Below are 19,026 nucleotides of genomic sequence, written 5' to 3'. Positions count from 1 at the left end.
CTATGTTTATTTGTGGTGTCCTGTACTCATATATGCATGTATATATATATATAGATGTAGGTATGTACATATATGTATGTATGTATGCATATGTTTTATTTATTAAATTGTTATTTAATAGACCTATCAAGCTAAATAAAATCATGACTGTCCAGGCATGCCCTCTACATCCTTCTCTCAGCTGAGATATCCTAGTCTTGTAGGTTCGTGTGTGCCAGTGCCATGTAAAACTCCCCATACAAGTGCTCTGTAAATGTACCTGTGGTGGTGCCATGTGAAAAGTACCCAGTACACCCTGTGAGGTGGTTGGCATTTGGAAGGGCATCGAGCTGTAGAAACCATGCCAAAACAGACAAATGGAACCCGGGCAGCTCTCCAGCCTTGCCATCTCTTGTCAAATCATCCAACCCATGCCAGCATGGATAAGAGATGCTAAAAGATGATACTTACAGAACCCAGGGTTGGGTTCAAAATTCTACCAGAACATTGTGGTAAAAACAAACAAGATGAGGACACATATCTGTCCAATGTAAATAAGGTACAGAATACCTCATCTCAAAAATATAGAACAGAAAGACTTATCTCCTCCATATTGAATTAATGTACAAACATTAGCTTCGTAATGTTTGTACATTAATTCAATATGGAGGAGATACATCGTGTTTCTTCTTCCTCCCTTAAAATAATTATATATCATCATCATCATCATTTAGCATCCGCTTTCCATGCTAGCATGGGTTGGACGGTGCAACAGGGGTCTGCAAAGCCAGAAGGCTGCACCAGGCTCCAGTCTGATCTGGCAGTGTTTCTACGGCTAGATGCCCTTCCTAACGCCAACCACTCCATGAGTGTAGTGGGTGCTTTTTACGTGTTACCCGCACAGGTGCCAGACGGAGCTGGCAAACGGCCATGGACGGATAGTGCTTTTTACGAGAGAGAGAGAGAGAGGCGCAGGTGCGGCAAGAAGCTTGCTTCCCAATTACATGGTTATAGGTTCAGTCTTGCTGTGTGGCACCTTGAGCAAGCTGACCAAAGCCATGGGAGTGGATTTGGTAGTCAGAAACCAATAGATCATTGTGTGTGTATGTATGTGTGTATATATATATATATATATATATATATATATATATATATATATATATATATATAGGTGTGAGTGGTCCCCATCATTGCTTGACAACCGCTGTCAGTGTGTTTATGTCCCAATAGCTTAGTGGTTTGGCAAAACAGACCGATACAAACACACACACACACACACACACACATAATGGGCTTCCACACAATTTCTGCCTACCAAATTCACTCACAAGACATTGATTGATTTGGTGCTATAAAAGACACTTACCAAAAGTGCTGTACTGTGGAACTGAACCCAAAACCATATGGTTACAAAGTGAGCTTCTTAACTACACAGGCATGCCTGCATCTATAATATTCATATATCTCTAATATTTATATAGTATTTATATGCTTATAATTTTCCTCAAGAATTCTTCAAACAGACCACAAAATCCAAAATGTATACTAAGTGCAGGAGTGGCTATGTGGTAAGAAGCTTGCTTCCCAACTACATGGTACAAGGTTCAGTCCCACTGGATGGCACCTTGGACAAGTATCTTCTACTATAGCCTCGGGCCACCCAAAGCCTTGTGAATGGATTTGGTAGATGGAAACTGAAAGAGCCCGTCGTGTGTGTGTGTGTGTGTGTGTATCCACTGCTTCTTGACGACTGGTGTTGGTGTATTTATGTCCGCATAACCTAGTGGTTCAGCAAAGGAGACCAATAGAAAAAGTACCAGGCTTAAAAAAAATACATAAGTAATTGGGTTGATATAATCTACTAAAATCCTTCAAGGTGGTGACCCAGCATGGCCGCACTCTGACTGAAACAAGTAAAAAAGTAAAAGAATAAAAAGTTTATCTAAGAGTAAAAAAAAACAAACAAAGGAATCGAAATACCTCGTTGGGCAATTAATTAATTTAATGAAAAACAATAATAATAATGTAAAGTATAGAAGCCATCTTATCATGGCTAACCACATTGGGGAGGGGGTGTTACTGTAGCTTTATAGCCCCAAGAGATCTTCGTCTCTAGCTGGCTTTAGACACAATATCTGTGTCCTTGGAGTATTTGCAAAGGACAATAATAATAATCTTTTCTACAAAAGGCACATGGCCTGAAATTTCAGAGGAGGGGACTAGTCAATTACATCGACCCCAGTATGCAACTGGTACTTAATTTATCGACTCCGAAAGGATGAAAAGGCAAAGTTGATCCTGGTGGAATTTGAACTCAGAACGTAGTGGCAGATAAAATACCACTAAGCATTTTGCCTCGTGTGCTAACAATTCTGCCAGCTAGCCGCCTTAATAATAATAGTAATAATAATAATAATAACTAGGGGACGGGGATAGCTAATTACACTGACCCCCAATAGAGCACATCTAAAGAAATGCAAAAACAGGTGAGCAGGTCACATGACCTCGTTTGAAAAATGGTCATGCGGGAAAACCCACACCTGTGAGAGTTTTAGTAAAAGTAGTAATTATATCCATGGCGTATCACTTAAAAAGATTTAAGTTACAATGGACAATAAACAAGAAATATCCCCCCCCCCCTACGAAGACATTTTATAAATAATCTAACACATCCTGTGAAATCATATTATAGTATTGGTGTGTGTTGTGTGTGTGTGTGTTGTCAAGAGTGTACGTGACAGACTATGTGCACAGGTATGTGCGTGTGTATGTGTGCATATCAAAGCTATGTGTGTGTGTGTGTGTGCATGAGTATGGAAGGACGGAGGGAGAGAGTGTGTGTGCATGTATCAAGAGTATACAAATGAGTGTGTGTCTACGCATATGCCAGTATACATACATGTGAGTGTGTGTGCGTGTGTATGCATGTACATATGTGCATGTGTATATATATATATATATATATGCATGTATGTGTTTAGATATGTGCGTGCGTGTATATATATATATATAGGCGAAGGAGTGGCTGTGTGGTAAGTAGCTTGCTAACCAACCACATGGTTCCGGGTTCAGTCCCACTGCGTGGCACCTTGGGCAAGTGTCTTCTGCTATAGCCCCGGGCCAACCAATGCCTTGTGAGTGGATTTGGTAGACAGAAACTGAAAGAAGCCTGTCGTATATATGTATATGTATATATATGTATGCGTGTGTGTGTGTGTGTGTTTGTGTGTCTGTGTTTGTTCCCATAGCATTGCTTGACAACCGATGCTGGTGTGTTTACGTCCCCATCACTTAGCGGTTCGGCAAAAGAGACCGATAGAATAAGTACTGGGCTTACAAAGAATAGGTCGCGGGTTCGATTTGCTCGACTAAAGGCGGTGCTCCAGCATGGCCGCAGTCAAATGACTGAAACAAGTAAAAGAGTAAAAGAGTATATATATATATATATATATACGCATGTGTGTACGTGAAGGGGATAATGTTCACGAAATGTCATTTTACAAATTTCCTTTAATCTGTTTTCCAAATATTTCCTACTAAAAAATTTGTTAAAATAGGTTATCAGGTCATCACTAATTTCATGTTGTCCTCCATGCTGGCATGGGCTGGACAATATACGTGTACATTAAATGGAGTACATCACCAGTGTGTACAGCAGCTAAGTAACTCAGTGGTCAGAAAGTTGGGTTCATAAACATAAAACAGTGAGTTCGATTCCCTGACCAGGCTGTGTATTGTGTCCTTGAGCAAGACATTTTATTTCATGTTGCTCCAGTTCACTCAGCTGTAGAAATGAGTCGCAAAATCACTGGTGCCTTTCCCTTGGATAACATCAGTGGCGTGGAGAGGAGAGGCTGGTATGTATGGGCAACGGCTGCTCTTCCATAAACAACCTTGCCTGGACCTCTGCTTCAGAGGGGAACTTTCTAGGTGCAATCCCATGGTCATTCATAACCAAAGGGGGATCTTTACCCTTATATGATCTTTGTAGTGCGCGTGCATATATGAAGGTGCGTGGCTCAGTGGTTAGAGCATTGAGTTTGTGAGTTTGATTCCCAGACCAGGGTGTGTGTTGTGTTCTTGAGCAAGACACTTTATTTCGCATTGCTTCAGTTCACTCAGCTGTAGAAATGAGTTGTGACATCACTGGTGCCAAGCTGTATCGGTCCCTTTGCCTTATAACACCAATGGCATGGAGAGGGGAGGCTGGTTTGCATGGGCGACTGCTGGTCTTCCATAAACAACCTTGCCCAGACTTGTGCCTCGGAGGGGAACTTTCTGGGTGCAATCCCATGGTCCTCCACGACCAAACCAGTCTTTTATGTATGTGCGAATAATAATAATTTTCAACTATAGTCACAAGGCTGGAAATTGTTGAGTGCATGTTAACCCTTTAGCATTCAAACCAGCCATATCCGGCCAAAATAGTCTTCTTGTTTTATCTTCAAATCAGTCAGATCTGGCCTCTCACACCTATCCTACAATGTCATTTTAAAAACAAACAGTTATATCATCGAAATCTCGAAACTATATGATAGTGCATCATGAATTCAGAATAATGTAAATCAATAAACATTACATTTGTTAGATTAATCTGAATGCTAAAGGGTTAACAACTATGCCAGCTCACTGCCTTAATAATAATCCTTTCTACTATGGGAGTGGGCCAGTCAGTTACATCAACCCCAGCGTTTAACTGGTACTTAATTTATCAACCCCCAAAAGGATGAAAGGCAAAGTTGACCTCAGCAGAATTTCAGTTCACAACGTGAAAATGGATGAAATGTTGCTAAGAATTTTATTTGATGAGCAAACAATTTTCCCAGCTCACTGATTAATAATAATAATAATAACCCTTTACACTATAGACATAAGGCCTGAAATTTTGGGGGAGGGGACCAGTCAATTAGACTGATTCCAGTACACAACTGGTACTCAATTTATTGACCCCGAAAGGATGAAAGGCAAAATCGACATCAGCGGAATTTGAACTCAGAACAGAGCAACAGGTGAAATACCACTAAGCATTTTGTCAGGAATGCTAACGTTTCTGCCAGCTCGCCACCTTAATAATAATAATAATAATAATAATAATAATGATTTCAAATTGCGGAAGTGGGTTAAGTTGATTGTATCGAAACCTCTGTGTAACTGGTACTTATTTAATTGACCCCAAAAGGATGAAAGGCAAAGTCGACCTTGGTGGAATTTGAACTCAAAACATAATGACGGGCAAAATACCTATTTCTTTATTACTCACAAGGGGCTAAACATAGAGGGGACAAACGGATTAAGTCGATTACATCGACCCCAGCGCGTAACTGGTACATTAATTTATCGACCCCGAAAGGATGAAAGGCAAAGTCGACCTCGGCAGAATTTGAACTCACAACGTAACGACAGATGAAATACCGCTAAGCATTTCACACGTCACGCTAACGATTCTGCCAGCTCGCTGCCCTAATAATAACAATAATAATAATGCTTTAATGCACAAACATGAAACACAATGATTTCACCACATGAACAAATAACACAGTTAATAATAATCACATCGGTGATGATGATGATGGTTAAAATGACTATGAGCTATATATTGTAAAGGGTAAAGACTCCCTTCAGTCATGAATGACCATGGGATTGCACCTAGAAAGTTACCCTCCTAGACACAAGTCTGGGCAAGGTTGTTTATGGAAGACCAGCAGTCGCCAATGCATACCAGCCTCCCCTCTCCACGCCACCAGTGTTATCCAAGGGAAAGGCAAAGGGGCCGATACAGCTTGGCACCTGTGACGTCGCAACAGCTGAGTGAACTGGAGCAACGTGAAATAAAGTGTCTTGCTCAAAGAACACAACACGCAGCCCGATTCGGGATTCGAGCTCACAACTTCACGATCGTAAGCTCGACGCTCTAACCACTGAGCCATGCGCCTTCACTTCATATATATTGTATTAGCATCCTTATTACTAAACATGACTTGGTATCGGAATCCTGTTTTAACAAGAGATAATCCCAATGCCAGCTTCCACCTATGAAGTCATAGTTGATGGCAAAGATCCATACGGTCCTCCTCTACCGTCTTATTGACTGAGGTGAATGAAGCTTGCGTTAGTTTCTTAAAGGGCAAGTGAGCTTTTACTACACACACATAAATACACATATGCAGATGCATATACACAAACACACGCACATACACATGTACACACTCATACACGTACTCATGCACACACATTTACAGACATACACACGTATACACATATAGAGAGAGAAAGAGACATAGACAGGCAGGCAGAGAGAGACAGATAGACAGGTATTCAGACAGACAGACATAGAAAGATATATATATATATATATAGAGAGAGAGAGAGAGAGAGAGAGAGAGAGAGAGAGAGAGAGATAGATAGATAGATAGAAAGATATATATACAGACAGACAGATATATAGACATAGACAGGCAGACATGCAGACAGACAGATATATAGACATAGACAGGCAGACAGACACAGATATATAGACGATAAATAGGTATATAGACAGACAGACAGTGAGATATATAGACAGAAAGACAGATATATAGACAGACATATATATTTATATATATATATGGCGCAGGAGTGGCTGTGTGGTAAGTAGCTTGCTAATCAACCACATGGTTCTGGGTTCAGTCCCACTGCGTGGCACCTTGAGCAAGTGTCTTCTGCTATAGCCTCGGGCCGACCAATGCCTTATGAGTGGATTTGGTAGATGGAAACTGAAAGAAGCCCATCGTATATATGTACGTATATATATATATGTGTGTGTGTGTGTGTTTGTCCCCTTAGCATTGCTTGACAACCGATGCTGGTGTGTGTTTACGTCCCCATCACTTAGCAGTTCGGCAAAAGAGACCGATAGAATAAGTACTGGGCTTACAAAAAGAATAAGTCCCGGGGTCGATTTGCTCGACTAAAGGTGGTGCTCCAGCATGGCCGCAGTCAAATGACTGAAACAAGTAAAAGAGTAAAAAGAGAGTTATATATATATATAGACATATAGACAGATATATAGACAGAAAGACAGATATATAGACAGACATATATATATATATATATATCTGCAAAAAGATCTCAGAATTTTAATTGATTTGCTTTTCACAGGAAGGAAAGTTTCTTGTCGAAGATACGTCTCGCTTTCACCTTCGAAACGTAGAGTAGATGAAACCATAGCGACTGAAGAAGGGGTTTTTTCTTTGTGTTAATTGTCCTGTACTCTATTTTTTTGTTGTTTAAAAAAATGTCCAATTCCTTGGGTTTGTGTCTATGTTTTCGTCTCTCTATGTGTTCGACGTCTTTTTGGTGTCCTGTACTCATATATGCGTGTATATGTACATGTAGAGGTAGGTACGTACATATATGTTTATATATATATGCATATGTTCTATTTTATTAACATATATATATATATAGATAGATAGACATATAGACAGACAGATATATAGATGATAGATAGGTATATAGACAGACAGACAGACAGATAGACGATATACAGACAGACAGACAGATAGATAGATATATGACAGACAGACAGATATATAGACGATATAGAAAGGTGTCAGTTTTGCCTTCAAGATTCACTGGATATAGGGGAAAGCAATGAAAGGGGGGAGGGGCACTTTAAAAACAAAACCCAGTCAACTAGACATTATGATCATTATAGATTTTTAACACAACTCATTTATTGTTGCTGTTGTTGTTGTTGTTGTTGTTGATTTTGCTGGGAGGGTGGGAAGCGCCCCCCCCCCCTCTCTCACCCACTCACCCACCCATCCACCCACTATTGTGTTTAAAAATGTTCGTTTTTGTTTGTTTGTCTTTCTTTTGTTTTGTTTTTCTGAAACCTTGCAGACTTGGGCAATAAAAATAGGTTTGTTGCAATAGAAAGTTACAGAAATAACAGAGGTGGGGGGAGGGACGGAGAGAGAGAGGGGGAAGGGTAGGAGGGAGAGGAGATAAAACTGAGAGAAGAAAAGAAAAAAGAATAATAATAATAAAAATAAAGATTATACAATGACAACCATATCACAGATCAGGACAGGCCAGGAAGAAAAGAATTTAAAATATGCTAACAGTCTTAATGTGGAGCGTACATGGAACATTATGCATTAGAGAAATACATTCATATATATATATATATAGTGTGTGTGTGTGTATAGATATGTGTGAATATAACCATACAAATAGTGTGTGTATAGATATATGAATGTGTGTGTATACAGGTATGTTTGTTTATCTGTATGTGTGTATATGTTTGCATGTATATATAGTGTGCACTGACATATATATATATATATGTGAGGGTGTGTGAGTGTATATATATATGTGTGTGTGTGTGTGTGTGTGTATGTGCAATATATATGTATATATATATATATCATATATGTATGAGAGGGGAGGGAGGAATGGCAGAGACATGTAACTCTGCTTGGTGCGTATATAAATATAAGAGGGTGGATGTGTATAGATGTATGGGTGGGTGGGTGTATGTGTGTATATATATATATATATTATATATATATATATATATATATATATATATATAATATATATATATATAATAGATACACACACACACACACATATATGTGAAACATATATACAGACAGACAAAAGTCATTGTACGTATAGATAGACAGACAGACAGACAGATGTGTATGAGTGCGTATACACACATACACACACACACACATACATACATACATACATACAGAGGAAGCATGCAAGGTGGATTGAATGGCTAAATCTAACAGTCAACAATGACTGTGTGTGTGTGTGAGTGTCTTCGTGTTTGAAAACTAACACCACTAGGAGGACACTGGCCAACTACTGTCATTACTGAAACTAGGGGGAGCAAAAACAAAAAACAAAAAAAACAACTAACCCGAGACGTGAGGAAGGTGTGAGGAAGTGGAGAAAGACAGACGGTCCTAATACTCCCTCCACTCAACTACCATATAATATATTTATTTATCAAACAAAATAATATATATTTATATATATATAGCTCCTTCATCCACATTCAATAAAGATATATCATATACATATATATATATCTCATACATATACATATATATATCATATACATATATATATATATCATATACATATATCATATACATATATATATATCATATACATATATATATATCATATATATATATCATATACATATATATATATATCATATACATATATATATATCATATACATATATATATATCATATACATATATATATAATCATATACATATATATATATCATATACATATATATATTATATTAATTAGAGATAAAACCACTATTTGCCTAATAGTGGTTTTATCTCTAATTTAAATAATATTTTACTATAAAATTGGATTTAATCCTAAATCTGATTTTTCCCTGTAAGTTTGGATTTATTCCCTAATATTTTATTATATATATATATCATATATATATATATATCATAGATATATATATATATATCCTTATTACGTGTTGGTATGAAAGTGCTAATGACGTCTACATCCAGAATATACAACAGGATATATATATACACACACACTATTGTACCTATGTGTATATTTATTATACACTACATCGTGCTGCTGCTGAGATTTGGAAGTTTAAATCTAAAAAACCGTATTGCTTTTCATCTTCCTCGATTCACACCTGCCTTCAAATCCAAAGAAAATAACAAGCTATGGGTGTACGTGTGTAAATATATACTCTTTTACTTGTTTCAGTCATTTGACTGCGGCCATGCTGGAGCACCGCCTTTAATCGAACAACTCAACTCCGGGACTTATTCTTTTGTAAGCCCAGTACTTATTCTATCGGTCTCATTTGCCGAACCGCTAAGTGACGGGGACGTAAACACACCAGCATCGGTTGTCAAGCAATGCTAGGGGGACAAACACAGACACACACACATATATATATATAATATAATATATATATACATATATACGACAGGCTTCTTTTCAGTTTCCGTCTACCAAATCCACTCACAAGGCATTGGTCGGCCCGGGGCTATAGCAGAAGACACTTGCCCAAGTGGCACGCAGTGGGACTGAACCCGGAACCATGTGGTTGATAGACAAGCTACTACCACACAGCCACTCCTGCGCCTATATATATAATGTGTGTCTGTGTAAATACATATATATTGTTTCCAGCATATAAAATACTTTACAATGTTTAGTTACGCCCCTTTACGTCCGGGTTCAAATCCCGGCAACAGTAGCTCGGGAAGTGGGGGTCTATTAATTAAGTGACCTTTTCTCAGTACAAACCACTGACCTGCAGGACCTTTAGTTCTGCGGACAAAATACTTTGTGGCATTTGTTCCAGCTCTTTACGTCCTGTTCTGTGCATTTTTTTTATATAACAAATCCAGGGGAGATCAACTTCACCATTCGTCCACCCCCGCCAACCCCAGGATCAAACCGAAATACCAGTTAAAGTAGCGATCTGAATTACTCTTGCAAAATTTTGCTGCCTTTGTGTTTCAGTTAGAAACTTATTATTATTATTATATATATAGGCGCAGGAGCGGCTGTGTGGTAAGTAGCTTGTTACCCAACCACATGGTTCCGGGTTCAGTCCCACTGCGTGGCACCTTGGGCAAGTGTCTTCTACTATAGCCTTGGCTGACCAAAGCCTTGTGAGTGGATTTGGTAGACGGAAACTGAAAGAAGCCCGTCGTAGATATATATATGTATATATATATATATATATCATGTGTGTGTTTGTGTGTCTGTGTTTGTACCCCTAGCATTGCTAGGTTAAGTGCTTAGCGGCATTTCGTCCGTCTTTTCAATCCTGGTTCAAATACCGCCGAGGTCAACTTTGCCTTTCATCCTTTCGGGGGTCTATAAAATAAGTACCAACTAAACACTAGGGTCGATGTAACCGACTTATCCCCTCCCACAAAACTGCTGGCCTTGTGCCCAAATTTGAAATCATTAGTAGTGGTAGTAGTATTAGTATTATTATTATCATAGTCAACCTGCTCTTAATCTATATATATAAAGTTGTCTGTGTATGGCAGGTTTGGTAGCCCTCAACTAACACTATCTCCTCGAAGACCCTGCTGCGCAAGTTGACCAAAATTGAGAGTATGATAGAAGAAGGCTTGCTCTTCATTCCGTAGAAGAAAAAATTCAAATCGGACCATTTTAACACCAAATATTATTTACATCAAAAAGATGCTTTTTTTTTCTATGAAAATCCCTATTTTTTACGATTTTTTTACTGCTGTGTCGCCATTTTTCAGTGTCTTTCAACCAGAAAAATGTTCACTAAAAGAGAATAACAAGCTACATAACGCAAAAGTTCCAATTATAAAGGGGCGAAACAAACCCGAGCAAAGCCGGGCGATACTGCTAGTGTCTTTATATAAAACGATCGGGTTTTAAATAAGTAAGATATTACAGAAATGCAGGAAATAAGGATGGGTTATCATTATTATTATTATGAAGAGTATGAGAGAGAAAAACTAGTTTGCAGTGTTTATTTGTGTGACTATAACATTCCGGGTTCAAACGGTGCTGCGGTCGACTTTGCCTTCCGTTCTTCTAGGAATCGATGCAATGAATAATACCAATTATGCACTGAGTCAATCTCGTCGACTATAAAACATTCACTCACCCTACTTGAGGCTCTTTGTGGCTTTCTAGAAAATTTATTATTACCATTATTAACGACTACTAAAAGGCACGGGAGTGGCTGTGTGGTAAGAAGCTTGCTTCCCAACCATATGGTTCCCGGGTTCTGTCCCACTGCGTGGTACCTTGGACAAGTGTCTCCTACTATAGCCTCGGGCCGACGAAGGCCTTGTGGATGGATTTGGTAGATGTAAACTGAAATCCCGTCGTGTATGGGTGTGTGTGTGGGTTGTATATTATATATATATATATGGATGTATAGTATATATATATATATATATATATATGGTGTTGTGTGTGTGGTGTGTTGGTGTGTGTGTGTGTTTCAATCCCCCACCACCATCGCTTCCCAACCGATGTTGGTGTGTTTACGTCACCGTAACTTAGCGGTTCGGCAAAAGACTCCCAATAGAATAAGTACTAAGCTTACAAAGAACGAGTCCTTCCTGGACTTTGATTTGTTCGACTAAATGCGGTCGGTGCTCCAGCGTGGCCGCAGTCAACAGGCTGAAAGAATAAAAGAATACTTCTACATCCTATTTCTGTGTAAAAAAAAAGAAAGCCACGATCTATATATACACCCACTCTCTTTGTAATGCCCGTCCTTTCCACCCAGGTAAATATTAAAAAAAAAACAGCATTATCATCATCATCATCAAGATCAAATACCACCCGAGGTCGACTTAGCCCTTCATCCTTTCGGGGGCCGATAAAACAAGTATCAGTTGAACAATGCAATCGATTCGACCCCTTCCCCCAAATCTTCAGGTCTTGTGTCTGTCTGTAATAGAAAAGATCTTCATAGACTTCATATTTCATACAGAGCAATCTTAACGGAGGCGAATGGTATTTTTGAAAAGAAATCTACCAAGGTTTGGTAAATCCAGTCTGTCGGTTTATCTTGATCTTTTTGATAAATTTTGAAATAATTTCGTACATGCAGATACGAAATATTTCTATAGTGAAATGGTTCCCGTTTACTGGCTTAGCAGAATCGGTGGAAATTTCTCCAGAAATTTATGACTAATGATAGTTATGGAGATGGTATGGAAAAAAAAAACCCAATAATAATAATAATAATAATAATAATGTGACGTTTCCAAAAGCATTAGTGACCCTTAAGAGGGGGGAAATGACGTGTTCATTTCGCAACTGCGAGTCGAAACCGGTTCGCCGGAAACTGAGAATTGCAGACATGATGATGAGCGATAACATTTATAGTTGAAATTAAGAAAAAAAATAAGATAAAAATGAAATGAATGCGTGTGTCATGCTTATCGATAACGCCATTCAGGGGCGAAAACAAAGAGAGGGGGGGGAGAAAAACAAAAGGCGTAAGTGAAGGTGTAACAGGGTATCGAAACCGGATCGCAGTTTGCAAATTGAGTAATATTAGCCTCGAATAGTACAATCTTTCAACTGGTGCAACATATAGGGTGATTTTAGAGGGGAAGGGGGACGTTAGATGTAAAGAAACCTACACTCTAGCCACATATGTATATATATGCACACATATTATATACACATCCGTGTATATAATATACATTATACACACCGTATATGTAGGTGTGTTTGTGTATATGTGTCAACAACGAAAAACAAAAGCATACACACACTCTACCAAAACATACCGCAGCATTCATTATATGTATGTGTGTGTGTGTGTGTGTGTGTATATATATATGTGTGTGTGTGTATATATATGTGTGTATATATATATATATATATATATATTATATAGAGGGTACTATTATTCATATATATACACTGGCCAAGAAGTTATCTGAACTAGATAAAAATATCTTTTCTACGAAAGACACGAAGGCATGAAATTTGGGGCGCGGGGGAGTCGATTATATCGACCCCTCCCCAGCGTTTCATTGGTACTTGATTTATCGACCCCTACCGAAAGGATGAAAAGGGGCGAAGTCGACCGACCTCGGCGTAATTCGAACTCAGAACGTAGCAGATGACGACGACGATATAAAGTAAAATCGCTCCACTCCGTTCACACACAGAGATAAATAAGAGAAAAAAAGGCTACATAGAGTGAACAAAAAAATTCAAACTGAAATGAGAACGAAGAAGAATGAGAAATAATAAGAAATGTGGTAGAAATACCAGTGAATAAAAAAATATTTCTGTGTGTGTGTGAATGAAATAATGGGCGTCAGCAATTGGGATGTTTGTAACATGTCCAGCATGCTGTAGTGTGTGTCTGTGAGTGGATTGTCACGCCATAGAGAGAGAGAAGGATGAATGGAGATTGTCTATGGTGCGTGCACACCACCTAAGAAAACTACACACACATGTATGCGAGTGTATATATATATATGTCTAAATATATGTCTAGTTGTGGTGTCCTGTACTCACGTATATATATTTATATATGCATGTATATATACATATAGATATAGGTACGTACATATATGTTTGTATATATGCATATATTTTAATTATTACACTATATATATATATATATATATATATATAATATATATTACAAACATACACACCTACATACGTATAAACGTGTGTGTGTGTGTGTGTGATCTTAAGTGTTGCAAAATTTTAAATTTTTGTTGCATATAAGAAAATTTGCAAAGAATAAATACCTAACTCTAGTCTACAATATATATACATCATTAACAGTAATAGAAAAATAGGCACAAAACAGATCTATGCATGCACACACACACACTAGATCTGCTTTGTAAGCCTGGGTACTTTGTGTGTATGTATGTATATATATATATATTCGTGTTTACTGAAGGGAGAAAAAAGTAACGTTTTTTTTTGCTTCTTTCTTTTCATACTTAATCTAATTAAACCAGTCACTGATTGCGTTTATCAAACCTGAACATACACACACACACACACACACACATATACATATGTATGTATGTGTACACATACACTTTTCATTCACTACACCATTTTCCCCCCTTCATTCACATGCATATTAATATATACATACACATAGATGTTTATGTGGACATCTATATATATATATATATATATATATATATATATACACACCTTTCATTGACTCTAGCAGCATTTTTTTCCTTTCATTCACATACATATTAAATATATATATGCACATTACATATACACACTGATCGCACACTATATACATATATATATACATACATACACATTACATATACACACTGATCGCACACTATATACATATATATACATACATACACATTACATATACACACTGATCGCACACTATATACATATATATACATACATACACATTAGATATACTCACTGATCGCACACTATATACATATATATACATACATACACATTACATATACACACTGATCGCACACTATATACATATATATACATACATATATATACATAAATACATAAACATTACATATACACACTGATCGCACACTATATACATATATACATAAATACATACACATTACATATACACACTGATCGCACACTATATACATATATATACATACATACACATTACATATACACACTGATCGCACACTATATACATATATATATACACACATACACATTACATATACACACTGATCGCACCACTAAATATATATATATATACACATACATTACATATACACACTGATCGCACACTATATACATATATATATATACATACACATTACATATACACACTGATCGCACACTATATACATATATAATAACATAACATGTACATAGACCACTGACATCTACGCACACTATATATATATATATATATAATATATATACATATATATATATATATATATATAGTGTGTGTGTGGCAGCGTGAATTATGGTAGACAGACTGGACAATATTTCTCGACCCGTCCATTGATGTTAATGAAAAAAGTGGGTCGGGATAAGATGATAAATAAAAAAGCAGAGATGTACACCACACGTTCATTAAGAATGATAAAAGATCATAACACACGAATATAATAATAAATAATAATGCCCAGACCATTATTACCATTATCATCTCATGATCGCCCCCTCCCCCCACCCATTATACAACCGTCATTATCTACATATGCATGTATGATATAAATGTAGTTGTGATTGTGTGTGTGTATATATATATATTGTATATATATATATATATATATATATGTATATATATATATGTTGTATATATATAGAACATATATGTGTATATATATGTATATATATATGTGTGTTATATATATGTATATAGATATGTATATATATGTATATACATATGTATATACATATGTGTAATATATGTGTGTATATATATTATATATCTATATGTATATACATGTGTATATATATGTGTTGATATATATATGTATTACATATACACACTGATCGCACACTATATACATTATATATATACAACACATTACATATACACACTGATCGCACACTATATACATATATATATATACATACACATTACATATACACACTGATCGCACACTATATACATATATAAAGTTTATGTACAGACACATTGTGTATACCAAACTATGCCCACACTATATACATACATATATATATATATATATATATATATATATATATATATATATATATAGTGTGTGTGCAGCAGTGAATATATGGTAGACAGACTGGACAATATTTCTCGACCCCGTCCATTGATGTTAATGAAAAAAAGTGGGTCGGGATAAGATGATAAATAAAAAAGCAGAGATGTACACCACACGTTCATTAATATATGATAAAAGCCATAACAAACACGAAATAATAATAATAATAATAATGCCCAGACCATTATTACCATTATCATCATCATGATCGCCCCCTCCCCCCCCACCATTATACAACCGTCATTATCTACATATGCATGTATGAATATAAATGTATGTATGTGATTGTGTGTGTGTATATATATATATGTATATATATATATATATATATATATGTATATATATATATATTTATATGTATATATAGTGACATATATATGTGTATATATATGTATATATATATGTGTGTATATATATATGTATATATATATGTATATATATGTATATACATATGTATATACATATGTGTATATATATGTGTGTATATATATGTATATATATATATGTATATACATGTGTATATATATGTGTGTATATATATATGTATATATATGTATATATAATATATGTATATGTGTATATATATATGTGTATGTATATATATATATATGTATATATATATATATATTAAATATATATATGCACATTACATATACACACTGATCGTATATATATATATATATATATGTATGTGTGTGTGTGTGTATATATATATTGTACATTATAGCTTCTGCTGTTGATTTTTAAATGTTGCTGTGTGTTTTGTGTGTGTGATTAATTGCAAAAATGGTCAAAAGCTGAACAAAATATAGTTTGTAGAAATCCAATGATTTGATGCTAGAAAATTTTCCAGGTGATTAAACTGCCATATATATAATAAGAACTTAATATAAAGCAAGCAAGATATTGTGTGTGTAGAAAGAAAGCCAGCGACCAAGAGGAGAGAGAAAAAATAGAAATTATATATATATATACAAGGAAGGTATTTTAGATGAAGGAAAAAGTAAAATGAAGATTTAAGGGTGATGACAGTTTTAAGTGTGGAGAAGATGGAATTGTGGAGAAGTCTTTTGAAAATGGAATTTGGTTGGAAGGTTTTGGGGGTTTTTTGGGGGTTTGTAGGTGGAGAATAATGTAAAAATAAGAAGTACTGAGCGAGAAGAGGTGTAGGAAAAAATGTGACCTATAATTTTTCTGACATGAGAGAGAGAGAGAGAGAGAGAGATCGCCTCATTTTGTGAAGGCGCCTTGGTGTATATATGGTGTGTATATATATATATATATATATATACATGGACGAGGTTGGCTGAGAGATTTGAAGACGATGGAGCGGTGGATTAGGCAGGGAAATGTGGAATTAAATCTATAGGAAGGAGTTGGTTTACGGAAATATACGGAATAAGGGATGGAAGATAAAAGAGGGGCGAAGTGTGGAAGGGAAATGAAAAGCCAGGCGAATGTGTTGTGATGTCGGGTTCGGGAGAGAAAGAGACACAAACAGTCAGGAATGCGATGCGGTTATTTTCCATTGTGGATTCCTGGAATGTCTGGAAGTCGCATACGTAGGAATATTGAGCATTTTGCGTTCGGTTGGGCATTGTTGTCGAAGGTTTATGTGTGGAATAGATCGGATATGGTTTGATTAAGACGACCGACCACTGCTTTGCTCGGCCTGTGTCGTCAGTGTGGTGTGCTCCGACACTCACACACCATCGCCGAGAAATCGACATTTATGGTGCTATTTACTAATATATGCAGCTTAAATTTATGTAGAATGAAACAACGAAGCCTTATGCTACTTACCCGACGAGGTAATGTCAAGCTGAGAGAGGAAATCGTCTCGATTCGGACATTTTATTTATCCTAATTCGCCTTTTTTTCGCTTATTCCGAATGGCTTTTCTCGTTCAATATGGCAGCCTGAGGCATGCGCCGTGGCTGCCAACAGAAACGGTTCATACAAAAAGACACCAGCCTTGGCTTTCCGGGCTCGGCTCAGAGTGAAAGATCGCTCGGTTCCACTCCACTAGCATACTAGCTGCGACAAACGACAAGATGGCATTTCGGCATTACATATTAGGAGAGAAAAAAGCAACGGATGAGTGGAAACCTTGGAAAAGGTTCGGGATGTATGACGTCACCGGATGTGACCCTCGCCGAGCGCAAGGTTGTCTGAACTTTACAATTGTCTTTTTGTACTTATTCCATCATTTACGGCAAAAAAAAGCACAGCACTTCCTGGTTTTATCGTCGTCGTTGCAAACAATAACTGCAACAATAACAAGCACCAACGAAAGCAATCGCTACAACAATACAAAAGCTAACTCATATCAATAAAGCTGGGGGTTTTTCTGCTTCTTCTATAATAGTTTCAGAGCTTTACAAACTTTGGTTCCTACCCGGCGAGGCTTTTTTTTTTTTTTGCCTCTCCCCTTCACAATCGTCTTGGCATTTCTACTTTTTTCCCCTTTTGTCATCATCGACTGCATATAATTTCAGACAGATGCTGTAATCATTATGCATTTTCTGTAACATATTTTAAATAGTTCTGAAAATTACACCTCCGTTTTATGTTCACAGAACCGAAGGGCTGGCTGGCTGAAGAATCCGACTTGTCTAGCAACTGTTTACTCAATGCCACGCAAAGATTATTAAATGATTAAAACATTTTTATTGCATTGAACAATCGAGAATAAAAACAAATCTCAAAAAAGTTGTTCAGGGATCATGTGACAGATATCGTTTTTTTTATTTTCCACCTGACTATATTC

At 36.6% G+C, this 19,026-nt stretch overlaps 1 protein-coding gene across 1 annotated transcript in view; it reads right to left on the bottom strand.

Annotated features, from left to right (window-relative positions):
- LOC115224766 (serine/threonine-protein kinase TAO1) overlaps positions 1-18,416 on the bottom strand; it is a 141,252-nt gene extending 122,836 nt beyond the window's left edge. Inside the window, exon 1 of the mRNA XM_029795674.2 lies at positions 18,060-18,416. The gene's annotated coding sequence lies outside the window, so the exon portion shown is untranslated. The remainder of the gene's footprint in view (positions 1-18,059) is intronic.
- Positions 18,417-19,026: the final 610 nt, after the last annotated feature.

Source organism: Octopus sinensis, linkage group LG26 (assembly GCF_006345805.1).
Source record: "Octopus sinensis linkage group LG26, ASM634580v1, whole genome shotgun sequence".
Classification (NCBI taxonomy): Eukaryota; Metazoa; Mollusca; class Cephalopoda; order Octopoda; family Octopodidae; genus Octopus; species Octopus sinensis.
Note: the sequence above shows the minus strand (reverse complement) of the source record. Positions and strands in the feature narration are given on the sequence as shown.